The sequence below is a fragment of the Monodelphis domestica genome, chromosome 3 (genome assembly GCF_027887165.1).
Source record: "Monodelphis domestica isolate mMonDom1 chromosome 3, mMonDom1.pri, whole genome shotgun sequence".
Lineage (NCBI taxonomy): Eukaryota > Metazoa > Chordata > Mammalia > Didelphimorphia > Didelphidae > Monodelphis > Monodelphis domestica.
Window position 1 is genome coordinate 150,413,074 of NC_077229.1, and position 24,897 is coordinate 150,437,970.

Consider the following 24,897-nt stretch of genomic DNA (forward strand, 5'->3'; position numbering starts at 1 on the left):
CTGATTCCTAATTACCCTTTATGATCACATCTAATCTATGGCCAATTTCTATCTTTTTCCCACTGCTGTTTGCTTTTGTCACTTCCCTTCTTTACCCATTGACACAAATCTATTTTTCTTCAGTCATTTCAGTCATCTGACTCTCTGTGACCCTATTTTGTATTTTCTTGGCGAAGATATTGGATTGTTTTGTCATTCCCTTTTCCATCTCCTTTTACAGAAGAGGAAACATATAGGATTAAAGAATTTCTCCAGGGTCACATAGCTAGTAAGCATCTAATGCCACACTTGAACTCATGTCTTCTTAACACCAAGCCTAGCACAACTCTAGTTGAGGCAATTATCTACTACAACAATTGCTTCACTACATTTTCTGTTTCTAGTACTCTTCCTGTGCTCCACTCACAATACAGAAATGAACCACTTTACATTTCTCTAATCTTAACTTTCTTTAGTGGTTTACAGAAAAATCTCTTCTTTGTCCAAAATAGATAACCTATAATATATTTATGTTTCAAACATACACTAACCATTTTATTGCTTAGAATGTCTTTTACCCTCATTTACCCCTTGCCTACTTATTTCATTTCAATGTCTCTAACCTCTAATCCTTGAATCCTTAATTTTGAAAAACATCTCTTAGTCTTTATCCATGCCTATAAAGTCCTTATCATTTGTTTTCATTATTCATTCAACTTTTATTGTGCACTAATTTACATTTCTGTTTACCTGGTTTTTACATATACAGTTAAGGTTATGAATTTATTTTTTTATTATTTATGTATCTTGCCTCTTCAAAACAATAGAACTGCAAACCCTTTAAGGATGAGCAACCTGAATTAAACTTCTTAAGTCTCCTGCTTTGAAAAGTTTTCACATATTTTAGATGTTCAATAAGTTTCTTGTGAATATGGAAAGTAATTTTCTTCAAGTTTATTAATTGATTTCCCAAAAAATATAAGCTTCATAAAGGCAAAAATAATTTTATTTTTATCTTTGCATTCCTAGTATCTATTAAATAGTAGATTTAACCAAAGATTGTTAATTAATTGATTTTCTAATGATCTGGTAATAGAGGGATTCTTTTAAGAGTCAGTGCTAGAAAGATGTTTCTTTCAGCTTTAGCCCCAAAATGGTATGTGTCAATATAGTTTCTGTTTATTGTTCAGTTGTTTTCTTTATATCTGATGCTTCATTATCTACCTCATTTGGTATTTTCTTGGGAAATTTATTGAAATGTTTTGCCATTTCTTTCTTCAGCTCACTTCACTAATGAGGAACCTCAGATAAGCAAAGTTAACTGACTTGTCCAGGGTTACATGGATAATAAATGTCTCAGCTTAGAAACTAACTCAGAGTCTTCCTGTCTTCAGCAGTGGCACTCTAACCACTCTGACAGCTAGCTAACAAGTTATCAATCTATTGATCAATAGTGTAAAAATTAAATTAAATCTCAAATAATAAAATAATATATTTTAGGAGATTTATTAATGATCATTAGAAATCAAGGAATAAAGAGGATGCAATAGAAGAACCACATGTCCATGGCTAAATAGCCATTTCAAAATCCCCACTCACCACCACCATGCTCTCCAACAGGGCCAAAAAGAGGGCAAGATCCTCCACATCCCCACCTAATATCCCCTGTCTAAAAGAAGTAGGTAACAACAGGAAGTCAGTGGTCTCCTGGGAAATATAGTTCTTTTCTGGGTAACAGATCTTCAATTATACATAACCCCCTGAGATCTGGTGGAAGACTGGTCTCTCCAATGGATCTTGTAACCTTAAACAACTTTTAAATTACAATCATTTTGGGATAAAAGGGAAAAGAACAAAACAAATGATTTCTAGGTTCATTAACAAAAAGCCAATTAAGGGTCAGTCCCTTTTGGCATAAGTATATACATACAAAACAAATGCATTCAACCCCACATAGTTCAAGATACCACATCCCAAAGTTCACTCTAGATCTTCTGGTGCAGTGTGTGGCCTATGGAGGAATCTTCATGGTGCCTTCTCCAAACAGTTCACTTTCTGGATTTGGAGAGGAAGCATGTTTCTTAACTGAGAATTACTATTAAAAATAATATAAATGTTGCAATTTGAAATAATAAAAATGCATTACTACCTGAAAAGGGTGTTGAAAAACACAGGGATCACTTAGGAATGCATGGCTAAGTTATTAGATATATGAATCAATTGGCAAGAGAAAGTAAAAACATCAACAAAATCTACATAAAAGGAAAAAATAATTTCTGGATGAAATACAGATGATCAAAGTCTTATGTGTAAAACTTTTAAGGAAAATAAACCTAGAAGAAGTCCTTGAATTAGAGTCCAATTAAAATGATTTATGTAATTATTAACTTTCCCAATCAGCAGCCAGGACTACAGAAAGTTTTGCCCTACAATGAAAGGAAGAATAGGGAATAGATTATAGGAGTCAGGTAGGAGCCAAATTTTAGATACTTGGTAGAATGTGGGACAAGGAAGATCTGCCCTTGACATATGTGAAAACAGCCACAACCTCAAACCCCAAAAAAGTTCAAGTACTTTTGTCTTGGCTCAATATTTCATCAATCCATTTGGGATTGGTTGGTTTCTTTGACCTTGTGTTCGATTGGTACTATGCAGTTTAGCTTTGTGCTTCTGGCACTGTGCAATGGCTCTTTTTGTATTCCCTTCTCCTAGAATCAGATAGAATCATTAAGTAAAGTCCCATATTTTTTTTAAACAAGCATTGGCATCATTTTTATAGTCTAAAGCATTTTGTATATGCATTAATATTAGAACAAATGTATTTTAAACCTATAGTTTTAAACCTGCAAAATAAAAAATAAAGACAAATTTCCTCATTACTGTTGACATGTGCTTCAAATACAAAAAGGAGAGAAAAAATAAAACTCAGATATTATATTGCACATGCAAGAAAAAACAATAATAAAAAGAGTTTTAAAAATCAAAAATATATAGCTTACATTTGCACAAAATATTGATCACTGTACAAATTATTGTCATTGTATCATTTTCATCTCAATTAAATAATAAAAGCAACATCAGTCCTTTAGAGGATAATGAATGTTTTTGAAACATTCTAAATCTTAGATTAAAACACATTCAAATCAACTGTTGCACATCAAATGTTATCAGCCTTGGCTTAATTTTTCTTTCTGTGATGTTGTGGAAGTAAGAAAATGGAAAAACTGCAACAGAGATGAAAGAGCTGAGACTGCTGAGCTGTCTTTCAAACGAGAATATTCTATTTGGAATGATGTCCAGAAAAGGCTGTTGAGAAAGGATCAGAACAAACTGAAAACTGGGTTTTTCCTGACTTTTAAGACAGAAGGAAGAAGGAGTGTCTTGCCTTGGGGACAGAATGAAAGAAGGACAAAGTCTAACTCTCTCTGATTTTTCTGCTGTGTTACAGTGACTGAATTTCCAGACCTGTTAATACACTTCCCCAATCTGAACTATATTCCACCATGTTCCAACCTAGGAAATATTCTAGTATTAGGGAAACCCAAAATACTCTTTCCTTCCACTTCCCTATCTTTCTCTTTCTCCACAATAAAGACCTTATTTAATCTTTTTTTTTAATTTTTAAACATTATTTTATTTGGTCGTTTCCATACATTATTCACTGGAAACACAGATCATTTTCTTTTCCTCCCCTCGCCCCCACTCCTTTCCCTCTCCCATAGCCGACTCATGATTCCACTGGTTATCACATGTGTTCTTGACTCGAACCCATTTCCCTGTTGTTGGTATTTGCATTAGAGTGTTCATTTAGAGTCTCTCCTCAGTCATATCCCCTCAACCCCTGTAGTCAACCAGTTGCTTTTCATTGGTGTTTTTACTCCCACAGTTTATCCTCTGCTTGTGGATAATGTTTTTTTGATCCCTACAGATGATTCAGGGATATTGCATTGACATTAATGGAGAAGTCCATTACTTTCCATTGTACCACAGTGTATCAGTCTCTGTGTAAAATGTTTTCCTGGATCTGCTCATTTTGCTCTGCATCACTTCCTGGAGGTTGTTCCAGTCTCCATGGAATTCCTCGACTTTATTATTCCTTTTAGCACAATAGTATTCCATCACCAACATATACCACAATTTGTTCAGCCATTCCCCAATTGATGGGCATCCCCTTGTTTTCCAATTTTTGGCCACCACAAAGACTGCAGATATGAATATTCTTCTACAAGTCTTTTTCCTTATTATCTCTTTGGGGTACAAACCCAGCAGTTCTATGGCTTGATCAAAGGGCAGACAGTCTTTTATCACCCTTTGGGCATAGTTCCAAATTGCCCTCCAGAATGGTTGGATCAATTCACAACTCCACCAGCAATGAATTAGTGTCCCTAATTTGCCACATCCCCTCCAGCATTCATTACTTTCCATAGCTGTCATGTTAGTCAATCTGCTAGGTGTGAGGTGATACCTCAGAGTTGTTTTGATTTGCATCTCTCTGATTATAAGAGATGTAGAGCAATTTTTCATGTGCTTATTAATAGTTTTGATTTCTTTGGCTGAGTACTGCCTGTTCATGTCCCATGCCCATTTATCAATTGGAGAATGGCTTGATTTTTTGTACAATTGATTTAGTTCTTTGTAAATTTGAGTAATTAGACCTTTGTCAGAGGTTTTTATGAAGATTGTTTCCCAATTTGTTGCTACACTTCTGATTTTGGTTACATTGGTTTTGTTTGTACAAAAACTTTTTTAATTTGATGTAATACAGATTATTTATTTTGCATTTTGTAACTCTTTCGAAGTCTTGCTTGGTTTTGAAGTCTTTCCCTTCCCAAAGGTCTGACATGTGTGCTATTCTGTGTTCGCCTAATTTTCTTATAGTTTCCATTTTTATGTTCAAGTCATTCACCCATTTTGAATTGATCTTGGTGTAAGGTGTGAGGTGTTGATCTAAATTTAATCTTTCCACACTGTCCTCCAATTTTCCCAGCAGTTTTTATGAAATAGTGGATTTTTGTCCCAAAAGCTGGGATCTATGGGTTTGTCATAAATGAGGTCACTTATCCCGAGTCTATTCCACTGATCCTCCTTTCTGGCTCTTAGCCAGTACCAGATTGTTTTGGTGACCTTTGCTTTATAATATAGTCTGAGATCTGGCCCCCTACCTTTGTATTTTTTTTTCATTATTTCCCTGGATATCCTTGATCTTTTGTTCTTCCAAATGAACTTGGTTATGTTTTTTTCTAAATCAGTAAAAAAAAAATTTTTTTTGGAAGTTCCATGGCTATAGCACTAAATAGATAGATGAGTTTGGGTAGGATGGTCATTTTTATTATATTTGCTTGCCCTACCCATGAGCAGTTAATGTCTTTCCAATTGTTCAAGTCTAGTTTTAGTTGTATGGAAAGTGTTTTGTAGTTGTGTTCATATAGTTCCTGTGTTTGTCTCGGGAGATAGATTCCTAAGTATTTTATTATGTCTAAGGTAATTTTGAATGGGATTTCTCTTTCTAGTTCTTGCTGCTGAGCTGTGTTGGAATTATATAGAAATGCTGATGACTTATGTGGGTTTATTTTGTATCCTGCAACTTTCCTAAAGGTTGTTGATTATTTCGATTAGCTTTTTGGTTGAATCTCTAGGATTCTTTAAGTAGACCATCATGTCATCTGCAAAGAGCGATAATTTGGTCTCCTCCTTGCCTATTTTAATGCCTTCTATTTCTTTTTCTTCTCTAATTGCTACTGCTAGTGTTTCTAATACAATGTCAAATAATAAAGGTGATAAAGGGCATCCTTGTTTTACTCCTGATCTTATTGGGAATGGATTTAGTTTATCCCCATTGCAGGTGATATTAGTTGATGGTTTTAGATATATACTGTTTATTATTTTTAGGAATGACCCTTCTATTCCTATGCTTTCTAGTGTTTTAATAGGAATGGGTGTTGTATTTTATCAAAGGCTTTTTCTGCATCTATAGAAATAATCATGTGATTTTTGTTGTTTGCTTGTTGATGTGGTCAATTATGTGGATAGTTTTCCTAATATTGAACCAGCCCTGCATCCCTGGTATAAATCCTACTTGATCATGGTGGATGACCCTTCTGATCACTTGCTGGAGTCTTTTTGCTAGTATCCTATTCAAGATTTTTGCATCTATATTCATTAGGGAGATTGGTCTATAATTTTCTTTCTCTGTTTTTGGCCTGCCTGGCTTTGGAATTAGTACCATGTTTGTGTCATAAAAGGAGTTTGGTAGAACTCCCTATTTGCTTATTATGTCAAATAGTTTGTATAGTATTGGAGTTAGCTGTTCTTTGAATGTTTGATAGAATTCACTAGTGAATCCATCAGGCCCTGGGGATTTTTTCTTAGGAAGTTCTTTGATGGTCTGTTGGATTTCTTTTTCTGATATGGGATTATTTAAGAAAACTATTTCTTCTTCTGTTAGTCTAGGCAATACATAGTTTTGTAAATATTCATCCATATCACCTAGGTTGGTATACTTATTGCCATATAGTTGGGCAAAGTAGTTTTTAATGATTGCCTAAATTTCCTCTTCATTGGAGGTGAGATCCCCCTTTTCATCCTTGATGCTGTTAATTTGCCTTTCTTCTATCCTTTTTTTAATTAGATTGACCAGTACTTTTTCTATTTTGTCTGTTCTTTCAAAGTACCAGCTTCTAGTCTTATTTATTAGCTCAATAGTTCTGTCACTTTCGATTTTATTAATTTCTTTAATTTTTAGGATCTCTAGTTTGGTTTTCTTCTGGGGGTTTTAATTTGTTCGTTCTCAAGTTTTTTGGTTTGCATTTCCAATTCCTTGATCACTGTCCTCCCTAATTTGTTAATATATGCACTCAGGGATATGCATTTTCCTCTATGTACTGCCTTGGATGCATTGCATAAGATTTGAAAGGATGTCTCACCATTGTCATATTCCTCAACGAATTTATTAATTGTTTCTATGATTTCTTCTCTAACTAACCAATTTTGGAGTATCATATTATTTAATTTCCAATTAATTTTTGATTTGGCTCTCCATGTACCCTTACCGATCAATATTTTTATTGCCTTGTGATCTGAAAAGGCTGCATTTATTATTTCTGCTTTTCTGCTTTTGAGTGCCATGTTTCTGTGACCTAGTATATGATCTATTTTTGTGAATGTGCCATGTGGTGCTGAGAAGAAGGTGTATTCCTTTTTGTCCCTATTTATTTTTCTCCATATTTCTATTAACTCTAATTTTTTTAAGATTTCATTCACCTCTTTTACCTCTTTCTTGTTTATTTTTTGGTTTGATTTATCTAAATTTCATAATGGTTGGTTCAAGTCTCCCACTAATATGGTTTTACTGTCTATTATCTCCTTCAATTCTCCTAGTTTCTCCATTAAAATGTTGGATGCTATACCATTTGGTGCATACATGTTGGTTAGTGATATTTCCTCATTGTCTATACTCTCTTTTAACAGAATATATTTACCTTCCCTATCCCTTTTGATCAGGTCTATTTTTGCTTTGGCTTTGTCAGATATCATGATTGCAACTCCTGCCTTCTTTCTATCAGTTGAGGCCCAAAAGGTCTTACTCCATCCTTTAATTCTAACCTTGTGAGTATCAAACTGCCTCATATGTGTTTCTTGAAGATAACAAATGGTGGGGTTTGGGGTTCTAATCCAATCTGCTATTTGACTATAATTTATGTGTGAGTTCATCCCATTCACGTTCAAAATTATGATTGTCATTTGTGGATTCGCTGGCATTTTGATATCTTCCCCTAGTTCTGGCCTTTCTTCTTTAGCTATATCCTTTTGAACCAGTGATTTACTTTAGGTCAGTCCCCCTCATCCCCTCCCTTGATATGCTTCCCTTTCTAGCCCCTCCCTTTTTATGCTCCCTTCCCCTCCCCCCTCTTCTTCCCTCCCTTTTTATACTCTCTCCCCTCCCCCTCCTTAATTCTCCTTTCTTTCTTGCCCTGTTGGATAAGATAGAATTCAGGATCCCACTGGATCTAGATGTTCTTCCTTCTTAGATTTGATTTCACTGAGAGTAAGGTTTAAGTAATTCCACTTCATGCTCTCTTCCTCTTCTTCTCATATGAGAGTTCTTCCCCTCCCCTTCCCACGTGTATTTTTATATAGGAAAGATTATTCTATTAAGTGCCCCCTTATTTCTTGAAGAAAATCTTAGTATTATCGACAGTTCCCCCCTCCCTTTTCCTTTCTTTTCCCCCACTTTTCCCAATTCTTCTTAATGCCCCAATCTTTTCCTATGTATGTTTCTTCTAACTACTCTTATGATGCATACAATTTTTGAGATTTACACAAAACATTTTCCCAACATATTAATATATATAATTTGATGTAAATGTGGTCCTTATAGAAGAGAGTTTGACTTAAAGAAAAAGATAAGATTTATCTCCTTTTCTCTTTCTTTCATATTTACCTTTTCATGTTTCTCTTGCTTTCTGTACTTGGATATCAAATTTTCCACTACGTTCTGGTCTTTTCTTTGTAAATGCTTGGAAATCTTCTATTTTGTTGAATGCCCATACTTTCCCCTGGAATTATATAGTCAGTTTTGCTGGGTAGTTGATTCTTGGTTGGAGACCCAGCTCTCTTTCCTTTCTAAATATTGTGTTCCATGCTTTGCAGTCTCTTAGTGTGTAAGCTGCTAAGTCATCCGTGATCCTTATGGGAGCCCCCCTATATCTGAATCTCCTTTTCTTGGCTTCTTGTAGGATTTTTTCCTTTTCTTGGAAGCTCTTGAATTTGGCAATTACATTCCTAGGGGTTGACTTTTGTGGATTTAGTATAGAGGGTGTTCTATGAACCCTTTCTATTTCTATTTTGCCCCCTTGCTCCAGAACGTGTGGGCAATTTTCTCTTATAATCTCCTGTAGAATAACATTGAGTTTATTGTTTATTTCTGGTTATTCTGGGAGACTGATAATTCAGAGGTTGTCTCTTCTACCTCTGTTTTCCAAGTCTATGACCTTTTCAGTGAGATATTTTATGTTTTCTTCTAATTCATTAATTTTTTGGCTTTGCTTTATTGATTCTTGCTGTTTTATGATCTCACTTTCTTCAAGTTGCTTAATTCTGGTCTTTAGGGCCTGGTTTTGCTTTTCAGCTTTGTCTGTCCTTTTATTGGATGCTTCCCACTCTTTCTCCAATTGTGCAGTCTTATCTATCAGACTGCTGATCTCTTTCTCTGGTTTTTCTTTCCAGGTTTCCATCTTTTGGGTAAGCTCTAGTTTGAGATCTTCCAGAGCTTGTTGATAGTTTCCATTTGGGGAGGCATGTTCTGAATTTTTTTGGATTTCCTCCTCATTCTCTTCTTTTCCTTGGGTACTTCCACAATAAAAGTTTTCAATAGTCACCTTTTTCCCCTTCTTCCTGGAGTCTTGATTTTGGGCCATGTGAGCCATCCCTTTGGTGGTTTTATTCCCCTTTCCTTTTTGGTCTGTGGTCTGGGTAATATGGGTGGGTTTCTTCCCATCCTCCAAGGTTTCTTAGAGAGCTGGGCCCCTGATCACAACCAAACTGCTCAGGTGATCAGCTCTGCCCAGATAATCAGCACATGGTCAGCCTCTGGTGTTTAGCTCCACCCAGATGCTTGGTGCAACCACCCCGAGTACATCTCTCTGGGCCCCCTGTGCTCAGTGCAGGATTCTCCTGTGAAACCTCCCTGAGACGTTTCTTCCTGGCAGTCCCTAGATCCCAAGGACCCTGGAGTGCCCACCCCCCGACAGAGACATTTCTCACTCACTCGCTGTCCCAGTGAGCACTCTGGTAGCTCACTCTGGTTTGGTGGGGGAGATGGGGGGGAAGGGAAGCTCAGTTCACATTTCTGTGCAAGCTTTTCCTCCTTCTTATTATAGTGTAGAAATGTTCAAACCCCATGTACCTTCGCATCTGTGGGGTACTGGGGAGTACTGGGGAGTCCTTCTGTTCCTCCAAGGGTGGTTTTTATGCTCCTTTGATGTAGTCTATTTTATTCGGTGCCGGGGAGAGGAAACGTGTGCGTCTAGATTGCAGCCATGTTTACCCGCAAGTCTACCCCCTTATTTAATCTTTTTTTTTTAAATATATTTTATGTGATCATTTCCAAGCATTATTCGTTAAAGACATAGATCATTTTCTTTTCCTCCCCCCCCATCCCCCATAGCCGACGCGTAAGTCCACTGGGCATTAGATGTTTTCTTGATTTGAACCCATTGCTTTGTTGATAGTATTTGCATTAGAGTGTTCATTTAGAGTCTCTCCTCTGTCATGTCCCCTCAACCTCTGGATTCAGGCAGTTGCTTTTTCTCGGTGTTTCCACTCCCATAGTTTGTCCTTTGCTTATGAATGGTGTTTTTTTCTCCTGAATCCCTGCAAGTTGTTCAGGGACATTACACCGCCACTAATGGAGAAGTCCATTACGTTCGATTATACCACAGTGTATTAGTCTCTGTGTACAATGTTCTCCTAGTTCTGCTCCTCTCGCTCTGCATCACTTCATGGAGGTTGTTCCAGTCTCCATGGAACTTCTCCACTTTATTATTCCTTTTAGCACAATAGTATTCCATCACCAACCTATACCACAATTTGCTCAGCCATTCCCCAATTGATGGGCATCCCCTCGTTTTCCACTTTTGGGCCACCACAAAGAGCGCAGCTATGAATATTTTTGTACAAGTCTTGTGTCCATTATCTCTTTGGGGTACAGACCTAGCAGTGCTATGGCTGGGTCAAAGGGTAGATATTCTTTTGTTGCCCTTTGGGCATAGTTCCAAATTGCCCTCCAGAATGGTTGGATCAGTTCACAGCTCCACCAGCAATGAATTAATGTCCCTACTTTGCCACATCCCCTCCAGCATTCATTACTTTCCTTTGCTGTTATGTTAGCCAATCTGCTAGGTGTGAGGTGAAACCTCAGAGTTGTTTTGATTTGCATCTCTCTGATTATAAGAGATTTAGAACACTTCATCATGTGCTTGTTAATAGTTTTGATTTCTTTATCTGAGAACTGCCTATTCATTTCCCTTGCCCATTTATCAATTGGAGAATGGCTTTTACAGTTTGGTCAAACTGGTTTTGTAGATGCATGAATTTCTTTTGCATTATTTCCCACTTTTCCTCCCAGAGGGCTTCCATCTTTTTGGTCATTTCTGATTCAAATTCTTCATGGGTTTGTGGAGAGTTTCTATTTCCTTTGGAAGATTTTGGAGAATTTTCTTGTATATCTTCTTCTATCTGCTCTGTATTTTGTATTTTGGCTCCATAGAATGTGTCCAAAGTCGCCCCTTTCTTCTTATTTTTCTTGGTATTTTGGGGCTTCTGTGCTTCTGTGGAGTTTGTCATCTCTGAATGTGGAGGATTAGCTTTTCTTATCTCTGTCTGGTGATCAGAGGCTTTAGTCCTGGGCAGATGTTGGTTCTATGAGCTTTCCCTGGGTTAAACTGAATATGCCTCACTGGACCTGGAATGGAAGGGTCGGACCACGAGGCCACACTCTCCCCCCGGCTCGCTTTCCGGAAGTTGCCTTCAGAATCGCTGGCCATGAGGCTGTTTCGTTGGCCTGAGGGGGAATGGGCTGCAGCTTTCCCAAGCTCTGAGGGCAAGGACTTTCACTGAGACTTGGATAGCAGGATCCAGCCCGTGAGGCTGTCTTGCCCGCCCTGAGGGTTACTGTTTGGAAGCCCCAGGCAGTAACTTTCACTGGGACTCGGGTAGAAGGCCCTGAGGGTTGTTGTTCCGAGGACCCTGCTCTCTGCTGGGGGGAGCAATGACTTTCACTGGGACTCGGGTAGAAGGCCCTGAGGGTTGTTGTTCCGAGGACCCTGCTCTCTGAGCCCGGCCGGGCTGCGGCTTCCGGGAGCCTTGGACTCTGCGCTCCCACCCCTGAGGTCCGAGTGATCTCGGGTTCTGGCTTTTGAGGAGAGCCGTACCTTTTGAACTGGGTCCAGGTCCAGGAGGAGGGTTCCCAGGGTCTGTGCTGTTGATCGTTTTGAATTTCGGCGCCTTAGGAGCTTATAGTTTGAGATCGGTGGGGAAGGGTTTTCCAGAGATCTGAACTTTAGCTTTCTCTAAGCCGCCATCTTAACCGGAAGTCAATTGGAGAATGGCTTGATTTTTTGTACAATTGATTTAGCTCATTATAAATATGAGTAATTAAACCTTTGTCAGAGGTTTCTATGAAGATTTTTTCCCAATTTGTTGTTTCCCATCTGATTTTAGTTATATTGGTTTTGTTTGTACAAAAGCTTTTTAGTTTGATGTAGTCAAAGTTATTTATTTTACATTTTGTGATTCTTTCTATATCTTGCTTGGTTTTAAAGCCTTTCCCCTCCCAAAGGTCTGACATGTATACTATTCTGTGTTTACGCAATTTACTTATGGTTTCCTTCTTTATGTTTAAGTCACTCACCCATTTTGAATTTATCTTGGTGTAGGGTGTGAGGTGTTGATCTATTCCTAGTCTCTCCCACACTGTCTTCCAATTTTCCCAGCAGTTTTTATCAAATAGTGGATTTTTGTCCCAAAAGCTGGGATCTTTGAGTTTATCGTAGACTGTCTTGCTGAGGTCGCTTTCCCCCAGTCTATTCCACTGATCTTCCTTTCTGTTTCTTAGCCAGTACCAAATTGTTTTGATGACTACTGCTTTGTAATATAGTTTTAGGTCAGGGACTGCAAGGCCCCCATCATATGTGTTTTTTTTTTTCATTATTTCCCTGGATATCCTTGATCTTTTGTTCTTCCAAATGAACTTTGTTATGGTTTTTTCTCAATCAGTGAAGAAGTATTTTGGTAGTTCAATGGGTATGGCAGTAAATAGATAAATAAGTTTGGGTAGGATGGTCATTTTTATTATATTGGCTCGTCCTATCCATGAGCAGTTAATGTTTTTCCATTTGTTCAAGTCTAGTTTTAGTTGTGTGGCGAGCGTTATGTAGTTGTGTTCATATAGTTCCTGTGTTTGTCTTGGGAGGTAGATTCCTAGGTATTTTATTTTGTCTAAGGTGATTTTGAATGGGATTTCTCTTTCTAGTTCTTGCTGCTGAGCTGTGTTGGAGATATATAGAAAAGCTGATGATTTATGTGGGTTTATTTTGTATCCTGCAACTTTGCTAAAGTTGTTGATTATTTCAATTAGCTTTTTGGTTGAATCTCTAGGATTCTTTAAGTAGACCATCATGTCATCCGCAAAGAGTGATAACTTGGTCTCCTCCTTGCCTATTTTGATGCCTTCAATTCTTTTAACTTCTCTAATTGCTACTGCTAGTGTTTCTAGTACAATGTCAAATACTAGAGGTGATAATGGACATCCTTGTTTCACTCCTGATCTTATTGGGAATGCATCTAGTTTATCCCCATTGCAGATGATATTAGCTGTTGGTTTTAGATGTATACTGTTTATTATTTTTAGGAATGACCCTTCTATTCCTATGCTTTCTAGTGTTTTTAATAGGAATGGGTGTTGTATTTTATCAAAGGCTTTTTCTGCATCTATTGAGATAATCATGTGGTTCTTGCTAGTTTGCTTGTTGATGTGGTCAATTATGTGGATGGTTTTCCTAATGTTGAACCAGCCCTGCATCCCTGGTATGAATCCTACTTGATCATGGTGAATGATCCTTCTGATCACTTGCTGGAGTCTTTTTGCTAGTATCCTATTTAAGATTTTTGCATCTATATTCATTAGGGAGATTGGCCTATAGTTTTCTTTCTCTGTTTTTGACCTGTCTGGTTTTGGAATCAGTACCATGTTTGTGTCGTAAAAGGAGTTTGGTAGAACTCCCTCTTTGCTTATTATGTCAAATAGTTTGTATAGTATTGGGATTAACTGTTCTCTGAATGTTTGATAGAATTCACAGGTGAATCCATCAGGACCTAGGGATTTTTTCTTAGGAAGTTCTTTGATGGCTTGTTGGATTTCAATTTCTGATATGGGATTATTTAAGAATTCTATTTCCTCTTCTGTTAGTCTAGGCAGTTTGTATTTTTGTATATATTCATCCATTTCTCCTAAATTGGTGTATTTATTGCCATATAATTGGGCAAAGTAATTTCTAATGATTGCCTTAATTTCATCTTCATCGGAGGTGCTGTCCCCCTTTTCATCTTTAATGCTGTTAATTTGCTTTTCTTCCTTCCTTTTTTTAATTAGATTGACCAGTACTTTGTCTATTTTGTTTGTTTTTTCAAAATACCAGCTTCTTGTCTTATTTATTAAATCAATAGTTCTATCGCTTTCGATTTTATTAATTTCTCCCTTAATTTTTAGGATTTCTAATTTGGTTTTCTGCTGGGGGTTTTTAATTTGATCGCTTTCGAGTTTTTTCATTTGCATTTCAAATTGATTGATCTCTGCTCTCCCTTGTTTGTTAATATAAGCATTCAGGGATATGAATTTACCTCTGATTACCGCTTTGGCTGCATCCCAAAAGGTTTGAAAGGATATTTCGCCATAGTCATTTTCCTCGATGAAATTATTAATTGTTTCTATGATTTCTTCTTTAACTAAATGGTTTTGGAGTATCATATTGTTTAATTTCCAATTGGTTTTAGATTTGGTTTTCCATGTACCATTACTAATCATTATTTTTATTGCTTTGTGATCTGAGAAGGCTGCATTCATTATTTCTGCTTTTTTGCATTTGTGTGCTATGTTTCTGTGACCTAATGTATGGTCAATTTTTGTGAATGTGCCATGTGGTGCTGAGAAGAAGGTGTATTCCTTTTTATCCCTATTTATTTTTCTCCATATGTCCATTAATTCTAATTTTTCTAAGATTTCATTCACTTCTTTTACCTCTTTCTTATTTATTTTTTGATTTGATTTATCTAAATTTGATAATGGTTGGTTTAAGTCTCCCACTAGTATGGTTTTATTGTCTATTTCTTCCTTCAATTGTCCTAGTTTCTCCATTAGAAATTTGGGTGCTATATTATTTGGTGCATACATGTTGATTAATGATATTTCCTCATTGTCTAGAGTCCCTTTTAACAAAATATAATTACCTTCCCTATCCCTTTTGATCAGGTCTATTTTTGCATTGGCTTTATCAGATATCATGATTACCACTCCTGCCTTCTTTCTATCAGTTGAGGCCCAGAAGGTCTTACTCCATCCTTTAATTCTGACCTTGTGGGTGTCAACCCACCTTATGTGTGTTTCTTGAAGACAACATATGGTAGGGTTTTGGATTCTAATCCATTCTGCTATTCGTCTACGTTTTATGGGTGAGTTCATCCCATTCACGTTCAAAGTTATGATTGTCATTTGTGGACTCCCTGGCATTTTGATTGCCTTCCCTAATTCTAACCTTTTCTTCTTCGGCTCTACCTTTTAGTCCAGTGATTTACTTTGAATCAGTCCCCCTTGTCCCCTCCCTTGATGTTTCCCTTTTTAGTCCCTCCCTTTTTGTTCCCTCCCCCTTCCCCCTCTCTTTCCCTCCCTTTTTATTCTCCCTCTCCCCCTCCCCACCTAGGTTTTCCCTTCTCCCTACCCTTGTTGGGTAAGATAGAATTCAAGATCCCAATGGATCTGGATGTTTTTCCTTCTCAGAGTTGATTTCCCTGAGATTGAGGTTTAAGTACCCCACGCCCTCTCTTCCTCTCCTTCTTATAGGAGTTTTCTTCCCCTCCCCTTCCCATGTGAATCTTTGTGTGAGAACGATTATTCTATTTGGTCTTTCTTTACCCCCTATTTATACATTACATTTTCCCCACATATTAGTATACATAGATTGATATAAATGTAGTCCTTATAGAAGAGAGTTTGAGTAAAAGAAGAAGATAACATTTTTCCCCTTTCCTTAATATTTACCTTTTCAGGTATTCCTTACTCTTTGATTTTCGGTATCAAACTTTCAACAGAGCTCTGGTCTTTTCTTTGCAAAGAGTTGGAAGTCTTCTATTTTGTTGAATGCCCATACTTTCCCTTGGAAGTATATAGTCAGTTTTGCTGGGTAGCTGATTCTTGGTTGGAGACCCAGCTCTCTTGCCTTTCTGAAGATCATGTTCCATGCCTTACGATCATTCAGAGTAGAACTTGCAAGGTCTTGTGTGACCCTGATTGGCATTCCTTTATATCTAAATTGTCTTTTTCTGGCTTCCTGTAGGATTTTTTCTTTTGTTTGAGAGCTTTGGAATTTGGCAATTACATTCCTGGGAGTTGTCTTTTGGGGGTTTAGGGTAGAAGGTGTTCTGTGAGCTCTGTCAGTGGCTGTATTGCCCCCTTGTTCTAGAATCTCTGGGCAATTTTCTTTGATTATATCTTGTATCACCATGTCCAGTTTGGTGTTTATTTCTGGCTTTTCTGCGAGTCCAATTATTCTTAAATTATCCCTTCTCCCTCTATTTTCCAGATCTATCACCTTGTCGGTGAGATATTTTATGTTCTCTTCTAATTTCTTGGTATTTTGGCTTTGCTTTATTAATTCTTGCTCTTTTACACGATCGTTGTCTTCCAGCTGCCTGATTCTGGCCTTTAAAGCCTGGTTTTCCTTTTCAGTTTCATCATACCGGTTTTGTAGATGCGTGAATTTCTTTTGCATTATTTCCAACTTTTCCTCCCAGAAGGCTTCCATCTTTTTGGTCATTTCTGATTCAAATTCTTCATAGGTTTGTGGAGAGTTTCCATTTCCTTTGGAAGGTTTTGGAGCATTTTCTTGTATATCTTCTTCTATCTGCTCTGTATTTTGTATTTTGGCTCCATAGAATGTGTCCAAAGTCGCCCCTTTCTTCTTATTTTTCTTGGTATTTTGGGGCTTCTGTGCTTCTGTGGAGTTTGCCATCTCTGAATGTGGAGGATTAGCTTTTCTTATCTCTGTCTGGTGTTCAGAGGCTTTAGTCCTGGGCAGATTATTGGTTCTATGAGCTTTCCCTGGGTTAAACTGAATATGCCTCACTGGAACTGGAATGGAAGGGTCGGACCACGTTGCTTTCCGGAAGTTGCCTTCAGAATCGCTGGCCATGAGGCTGTTTCCTCGGCCTGCGGGGGGATGGGCTGCAGCTTCTCCAAGCTCTGAGGGCAGGGACTTTCACTGAGACTTGGATAGCAGGATCCAGCCCCTGACGTTGTCTTACTCCAGGCAGTGACTTTCACTGGGACTCGGATAGAAGGCCCTGAGGGTTGTTGTTCCGAGGACCCTGCTCTCTGAGCCAGGCCGGGCTGCGGCTTCCCGGAGCCTTGGACTCTGTGCTCCTACCCCTTAGGTCCAAGTGATCTCAGGTTCTGGCTTTTGAGGGGAGCTGTACCTTTTGATCCGGGTCCAGGTCCAGGAGGAGGGTTCCCAGGGTCTGTGCTGTTGATCGTTTTGAATTTCGGCGCCGTAGGAGCTTATAGTTTGAGATCGGTCGGGAAGGGTTTTCCGGAGATCTGAACTTTAGCTTTCTCTAAGCCGCCATCTTAACTGGAAGTCCCCCCCTTATTTAATCTTAAAGAAGAGAAAGGAATGATTTAATTGATACATCATAATACTTACTCTGAGTTGATTTAGAGAGACCAACACAAGAAGCAACTGGAAAGGGAGGGTGGGAAGGGAAGAGAAGGAACAAGGAGGGAGGTGAACCAGGGAGGGTAAAGGGAGGAAGGGGAGAAGGGAAGAAGGGAGGAAATTGGCAGATCTGATATTTAGTTATCATTTATCATTTAATAATCCCTTATTACATTTCATTTACTTATAATATTATCATAATTTAATAAATATTTGGAATGTAATATTAGATTTCAATCTCAAAATGTTTATATACAATTAATTTTTTTATTTAATGCAATATTTTCTAGTGTATAGTCAAATAAAATGCATAGTACATATGAGTAGAAGGATTTAAAACAGCAAAGAACAAATTGTTTTCATTAAATAAACAAGCACTTATTATGCCTCTACTATATGCTAAACACTATGCTGAGTGACAATTATGCAGAGTAAGACAGAAACTGGCCTCATTCTCATGAGTCTCACAGTTTAATTGAAAAGACTACCAGAAAACAGCTATGTACATAAATGTTAAGAATTTAAACAAAAGGTAGCTGAGAATGACATTGATGTTGTCAGTCTATTTCACTGGGAGAACAATAGTGCCCTCAGTAGTAATAAGAAATTTCGGAAAATATTTATGCTGATTGAGAAAGATAATTAATTTTGCATTAGATGTTTCGATTCTGGCATTTGGGGAAGATGGCAGAGTTGGGCACTATGATTTTTTGGCTACTAATATACCCCATAAACAATCAATTATAGCTCCATGTACTTAAAGCTAAAAGCAACAGGAACAGTCAGGAATGAAACTGAACAGCCTGGGAAAACTAGGAAAGAAGGTTTCTAACTTTCCAGACCTTAACCCCACTCTCACAGGCCCCGAGGGCTGCTTCTGTCTATCTTTCTGTCTCTCTCCTGTATATCCATACAAATATAAACAGATAACAAAATAAATATGAACTGTTATCACACTATTCAGAGGTGGAAGGCAATGATAACTATTGCTTATAATTTTAATGCATCTTCCCTCATTTCTGGCTGGCCAGGAGTAAATTTGGCAAGACAGCTGGAACACTCCATAATTGATTTAATTAACATAACAAGAAATCTATACCTAGCCATGAAATTCATTCCTGTGTGGTTAGCTGCTCCTTAGTGGGCCATGAGGCAGGTGGCATAATGGGGGTGGTTTTTAAAGATGAGAGTAAATGAATTGAAGGGGTGTCCCCAGATAGTCACATTAAGCTAATGCTCTTTGTGTCCATTAAAACCACTTATTTTCCCTCTCCAGATTCTTTATTCAACTTCAATGCTAATGCCTTTTTGCCCTTGCTCTAAAGCCTGTCCCAGCAGACACAAGGAGAGATTTTCTTGGCTTTCTTCAGCTACTAGGTTCTTTTCCAGCTGTGATCATAGGGGCAAAAATCAGGGGGCTTACTGTATTATGAGGATTAAATAATTTATTAATTATTTTATACCTATTTCTAGGAACTTAAATTGGTCGTCCAAAAAGTCAAAGATAAAAATGTAATAGACCAGAATGTGCTTCCTCTTCATATTTGATGTTTATTGCTATTCATGGCTTCTATCTTTTCTTGCTCTGAGAATTTGGATCTAAGAAAGGACTGCCAAGGAAGTTGTTGTTAACAGTTGGAAATGGAAGCCACATTCTCAGAACAGAAGCTACATGCTTGGTTTCTCACAATACCTTAGTATATTGGACTTTTAAATGTTGTGAAATGTAGTCTCTGGAATATTTCTAAGACCCATTTCTTTTGTATAGGGGAACTCAGTAGTGAGGAACATTTTTCTCGTAAGGAGATGTATATCTTCTTTGGAAATCACAATTTTATAGGTTTGCTTTTTGCATTATGATGGTAAGTACAATGGTTGGCCTATAGCCAGTAAGTTTCAGTGGCTGGGCTTACCCTTATCCTCCTTGTCTTTAGGACTATCTTTCTCTATAACTCCATGTTGCTTTTCATTCATAGTAACAGTGGGCAATCCAAGGTTTATTAATTTAATTTATCGCATATGAGTATCATTTTTATCTCCAAAATATCTTAAATGCTTTTCAAAATCTCAATCTACATAAAAAGAATTTCTAATTTACAAAATATAAAAAATAATTTTCTTGTCATTTTATTCTTGTTTTTAGAAACCAAATATGACTCTAACATTTTTCTTAGATATTTAATATATGCAGAATATTATGCTAGAAAAGATAGTACTAGAAAGTTAAAAATATCCAGTAAGCCTATATACATATATATGCTTATGAGACACAGACACATATATATCAATACATATATTCTTATATAGTTTTCTATACATGTAGGTATATATATGTGTGTGTGTGAGAGTATGTGTTATGCAGATGACTTCTTCAATGTGCTTGAGTGGTTTCTTAATATTAATTCTTAATTAATTCTTAACAGTTTATTGAAAATCTTTAGAATGATAGAATTTAGAATATGCCAGACTCTGAATTGATACCCATACCCACATACTCATATACTCACATACAGATCCCCAGAAGGATACATAAATTGTTTTTCAGGCATATATGACCACAAAATATGCATTTGTGTATGTATACAACTATACCTATATATTTGTGTTTATAAGTATATGTAAGACATTTTTGCACATACACACATCTATATTAATTTATGTTTATAATATATACACACAACAGGAAGGAGCAATCCTCTTATCCCTTAGATACCTGAATTTATCATAAGCTGATGGTTTGGAACTTGGGTGAAGAGGAGTATAAAACAAATTCAGGGGAGTGGGGGAGCAGACAAGGTTAGAGTGAAATTAGGTGGTTACCTCCTTGTGCAAAATCCCATCCAGATTGGCAATTGACCCCAACTTTACTTCATGTTTCTTAAAAGCATTTTAGAAAATCAATACAAAAATGGAAAAATTTTCTGTCAAAAAATGCAAAAAAACCTCCGTGTGTGTGTGTGTGTGTGTGTGTGTGTGTGTGTGTGTGTGTGGTGTGTTTGTGCACACACACTCAGAGCTAAGTCTTGCCAAATTGAGCCTTCACAGCATCTCTCAAAATTATTTCATCCTCTCTGACTATACTTTCATTTAGACTCATCACTTCATGCCTAATTATTTCAATAAGCTTCTGGTTGTTTTTTCTATGTACATGGTAGATTACATATTGTTTCTTCCTTAGTGGATAAGCTCATTGAATGCAGGGACTGTTTGTTGTTCTTATTCTTCATATACCAAGGACTTAAAACAGCTTAGTGCTTAATAAATGCTTATCAACTTAACCTTCAAATGACCAAAATGACATGTAAAAAGATGATTTTTCATAACCAGAAAGTCAGAAATTGGTTGTGTTTGTGTTTTGCTACTTTTTAAAAACTATTCATTTCCGAGATAGAAGAGGGATAACCAGGGGATAGCAATTGTTTTATATTACTTACTAAATGCTACAAATGATATTTAAATAAAATATAATTACTAAACTCATTTAAATTAATATTTTCAGGTATGACTGGTCCATTCAATAGTACATAAAATGCATCATATATTTACAAAGCAAATTGTTTTGATATTCATGACTTTAAGAGTGATGGAGGATGAATTTGAGTTGAACAGTGGGGAATATACATAACTCAGTGTTACCCTACTATAACAGTCAAAATTGATGATAATGAGTACTTCCTTTAGTCTTGTCTCACCAGAAAGAGAAGATGGATAGAAAAGATATATCAGATATAAATTACCATGAAATGATAATAGATTGGATCTGAAAACTGAAAGAGATGCAAGTTAAAAACTCCAAAGTTATGACCATGAGATTAGGTAATGTGGAGGAGAGAAATTATGAGGCACGCAGTAAGACAAGAAGTTGGTGGTGGTGACTAAAGGAAGAAGCTGGGTTTATCTGTGGGACTTGGGATAGTCAAGTTGGAGGTGGCCTTGCTGATTTGAAGGCAGAAGAAGGGCAATAGTTCATACAACTCTCTCTGACTGACTCTGTTTCATGCTAGTGACTGAATTGCTATTTCTCACAATATCCTCCAACCCAAAACTCAGTATAGATAATAAGGAAATCCCACCCCTCTTACCTCATCCTCCATCTTTCCTGTTTACCCCCAATAAACGCTTAAAGAAGAGAAAAGAGTATTTCCTCTGAAACATCATAGCTCACCTTAGTGACTTAGAAGGGGCTGAAGAAGAAGGGGGAAGGGGAAACTGAAGGGAAGAAGAGGGAAAGAAGGGCGATTGGAAGAGGGGAGGAAGGGAGGTATAAAAGGAGGAGGGTAGGCAAGAAGAAGATAACTACCTGCTCCATTAATTATCTAGTATCCATAAAAATATACCCTTAAATATCATCTATTACAGTTAATGATGTTACAACAGGAATGAGTATTGAAAGCAGAAAGAGAAGCTCCCTGTAATATCATATCCTCCATCCTTAACAATTACTACAGAGCTTTCCATCATTTTCTTTTTATCTTTTATCTTCCTAGCAATATTCTTAATGCTTGTTAGACTAATTTAAGGGAAAATACTTAGCATTCTTCAATCAAGACACATGCATTAACCACAAGTCACGTTAACTTCATTTCCTTTTTTTGAATAAGACTTGGACTAGGACATTAGATTAAGACACCTTGGATGTATATTTTGTGGCCTCAGGAAAGTCACTCTGTGTCTCTAGGCCCAATTTCCTTCTCTAAAAAATGTTATGTTACATGATCTGAAAGATTACATGTTGTTTCTATAGATTGTGTGCATGCATGTGTGTTAGTTAGCCTTGCCTGAAATCAATAATACACATCTTCCTGAGTTCAAATCTTACCTCAGATACATACTAGCTATATATGTATATACACACATATGCATATATGTCACTTATTCTTCTTTGCCTCAGTTTCCTAATCTATAAAATAAGCAAGAGAAGAAAATTGCAAACCACTTTAGCATCTTTGCCAGGCAAACCCCAACTGAGTGTCAGATAGACAGACATGGTTTTTTTTTTTCTGTCCTTTCTCTTTATGTCATGATAGTCCCTAGAATGGAGGTTAGAGGGTCACATGTAATAAGGTGTTGTCTTAGAAAAGATTCCTGTGTCAGGTGAAGAGGTTAGAATGGGTAATACATGAGGAGGCCCTTTTCCTTTGCAAGTTTCTTTGTTTTTATGATAGTGTTATGCACACAATGAGGTCTTAGTTAACAATGGTGAACCATTTCCATCCTGTCCTCAGCAGAGCAGTCTGATGTGCAGAAATAGAATCACAGAATGGCAGGAGAACTAGGTTAAGTCTAACATGACCTATCTGTTTCACATTAGTTGTTAATTAGGGCAACAGCTAACAGAGAACAAAAATGACTCCATTATCGCAGCATGACCTGGCACACTGTCTAGATGTTACCAGTACTTAGTACTTTTAAAAATCCCTTTGTTTTTGCTCACATTGCCTGACAGACCTCTAATTGTCAATTTGATAGTCCACAAGTAATGAAAGTCTTGACAGATGCTGTGCTCTGTCATAAAGCTGTTTATGTCACCTGTACATTTAATAAGAGTAATACATTCAGCCGGGTGTTTTAGACTTCTCTGGCCAATTTTAGTTATGTTTTGAGATTCCAGGAAAAATAGGTCTTTCCGATAATAGTTATTATTCATAATGATATAAGATGTATTCACCTCCATGAGTAAGGAGTCCAGAGAAAGACAACATGAATCATTGTATATATAATTCTAATTCATATATAAATTGGTAAAAGAACAACAATTTCTTTCCTATATCCAGAATCTTTTTTTATATTAACAGCATTTTTGGAAATATAACTTTATTTAGTAAGGCTATAGAGCTATGTTTGGAATCAGGAAGACGAGTTCAAAACTGGCGTCAGGTACTTTCTAGCTATGTGACCCCAGGCATATTACCTCACCTCTTTTTGCCAGAGTTTTCTCATCTATAAAATATGGAAAAAATAGAACCTACCTCCAAGAGATGTTTTATGGGCCAAGTGAAATAATAATTGTAAGGAATTTATATGGTGCATGCCACATAGTAAGGGCTATATAGATGTTAGCAATTACTATATGATTATCTGAAGTTTCCTCCTCTTGATGCTTTTCTTAAGTATTTGGTCTCATGGGACACTCAGCTCTTCTTAAGAATATGCTTATGTTCCAATTCCTGTAGGAGGCCTTTCTTAATTTCCCTCATTGTTAGTATCTTCTCACCCATAAGTTATTTTGCATTTATTTTGTAAGCATTTTGTAAATATATATCTGAATGCATGATATTTTCCTCAAAACATAATATAAGCTCCTTAAGTTCAGGACCTACTCAGTGAATCTCAGTGACTACAACATTTTTTGCCCCATAGTAGGTGTTAATAAATGCTTGTTGAACTTACGTGGTTAAGTAATTGTAAGGAAAAGTGGTGGGCTTGTTACCTATGCTTCTGAAGCCATTGGACACTAATATATTTTTAAAAAGAGAAATGATCTGAATGTTATAAATTTAATGTCATATCCTTTAGTTCTTATTTAGTTCTATTCAGAGGACCCTATTAATGTTCCATTTGTAAGCATTGTTAGATTTAAAATGGTTGAGGTCTTAAACTGTAGTGATTAAAATAGTAGAAGATATAAATTGTGATAGATATAAGAGAGGTTGAGTAAATTTGACCACAGAAAATATGTTTCACTATAGTGTCTTGGTTTTTAACTCAAATATAAGGTGGTCGCCAGGGAAATATTCCCAATTATTCAAATACCCAAGTCAACTGGGTTTTATAGAGATTTTAATTAATAATATAATGAGGAATTAGAGAAAGAGAGAAAGAGTAGGAAAGGAATAATTATGAAGGGCCTCAAGCTAATATGGCCTAGACCTGAGTCTTAAGAGAGAGAATCAGTCAGTCAGTCAGTCTTTTAACACTCACCACGAGGTCTGCCTAAACAAGGATTCTAGTGACACCAGGCCAGCTCCATCTCATCTGACTTCACCAGAGAGCCTTCCAGCCAGAGACTGTTCCAAAGGGCCTCTCTCCAGAGCCTCCAGAGGGACAGAGTCCCCTTAGAGGAGCTCCAGCAAGACCTCCTTAGAGATTGTCCTCCAAGAGCTTCCCTTCTCCAGAGCCTCTCTCAAGAGATTCTTCCCAAGCAGTCCTCATTGGAGATCCTCCAAAAGGAATTCCTTCTAAAGGATATATCCAAAAGGATATATCCTCAAGAGATTCTGCTTTTTCTTATATAGCAGTTTTTCTCCCATGTCACCTCCCCTAAGTCCCTACATCTACCAATCACTGTAGATGCTTTCCAAAGGACTGCCCATCTAAATTCCTGCTAAGCCGACCAATCTCCTCAGTAAGTCTGAATCAGAAAAAATGCTGCTGTGTCGACCAATCTCCTCAGTAAGTCTGAACGAGAGAAAACACAGCTGAGTCAACTAATCTC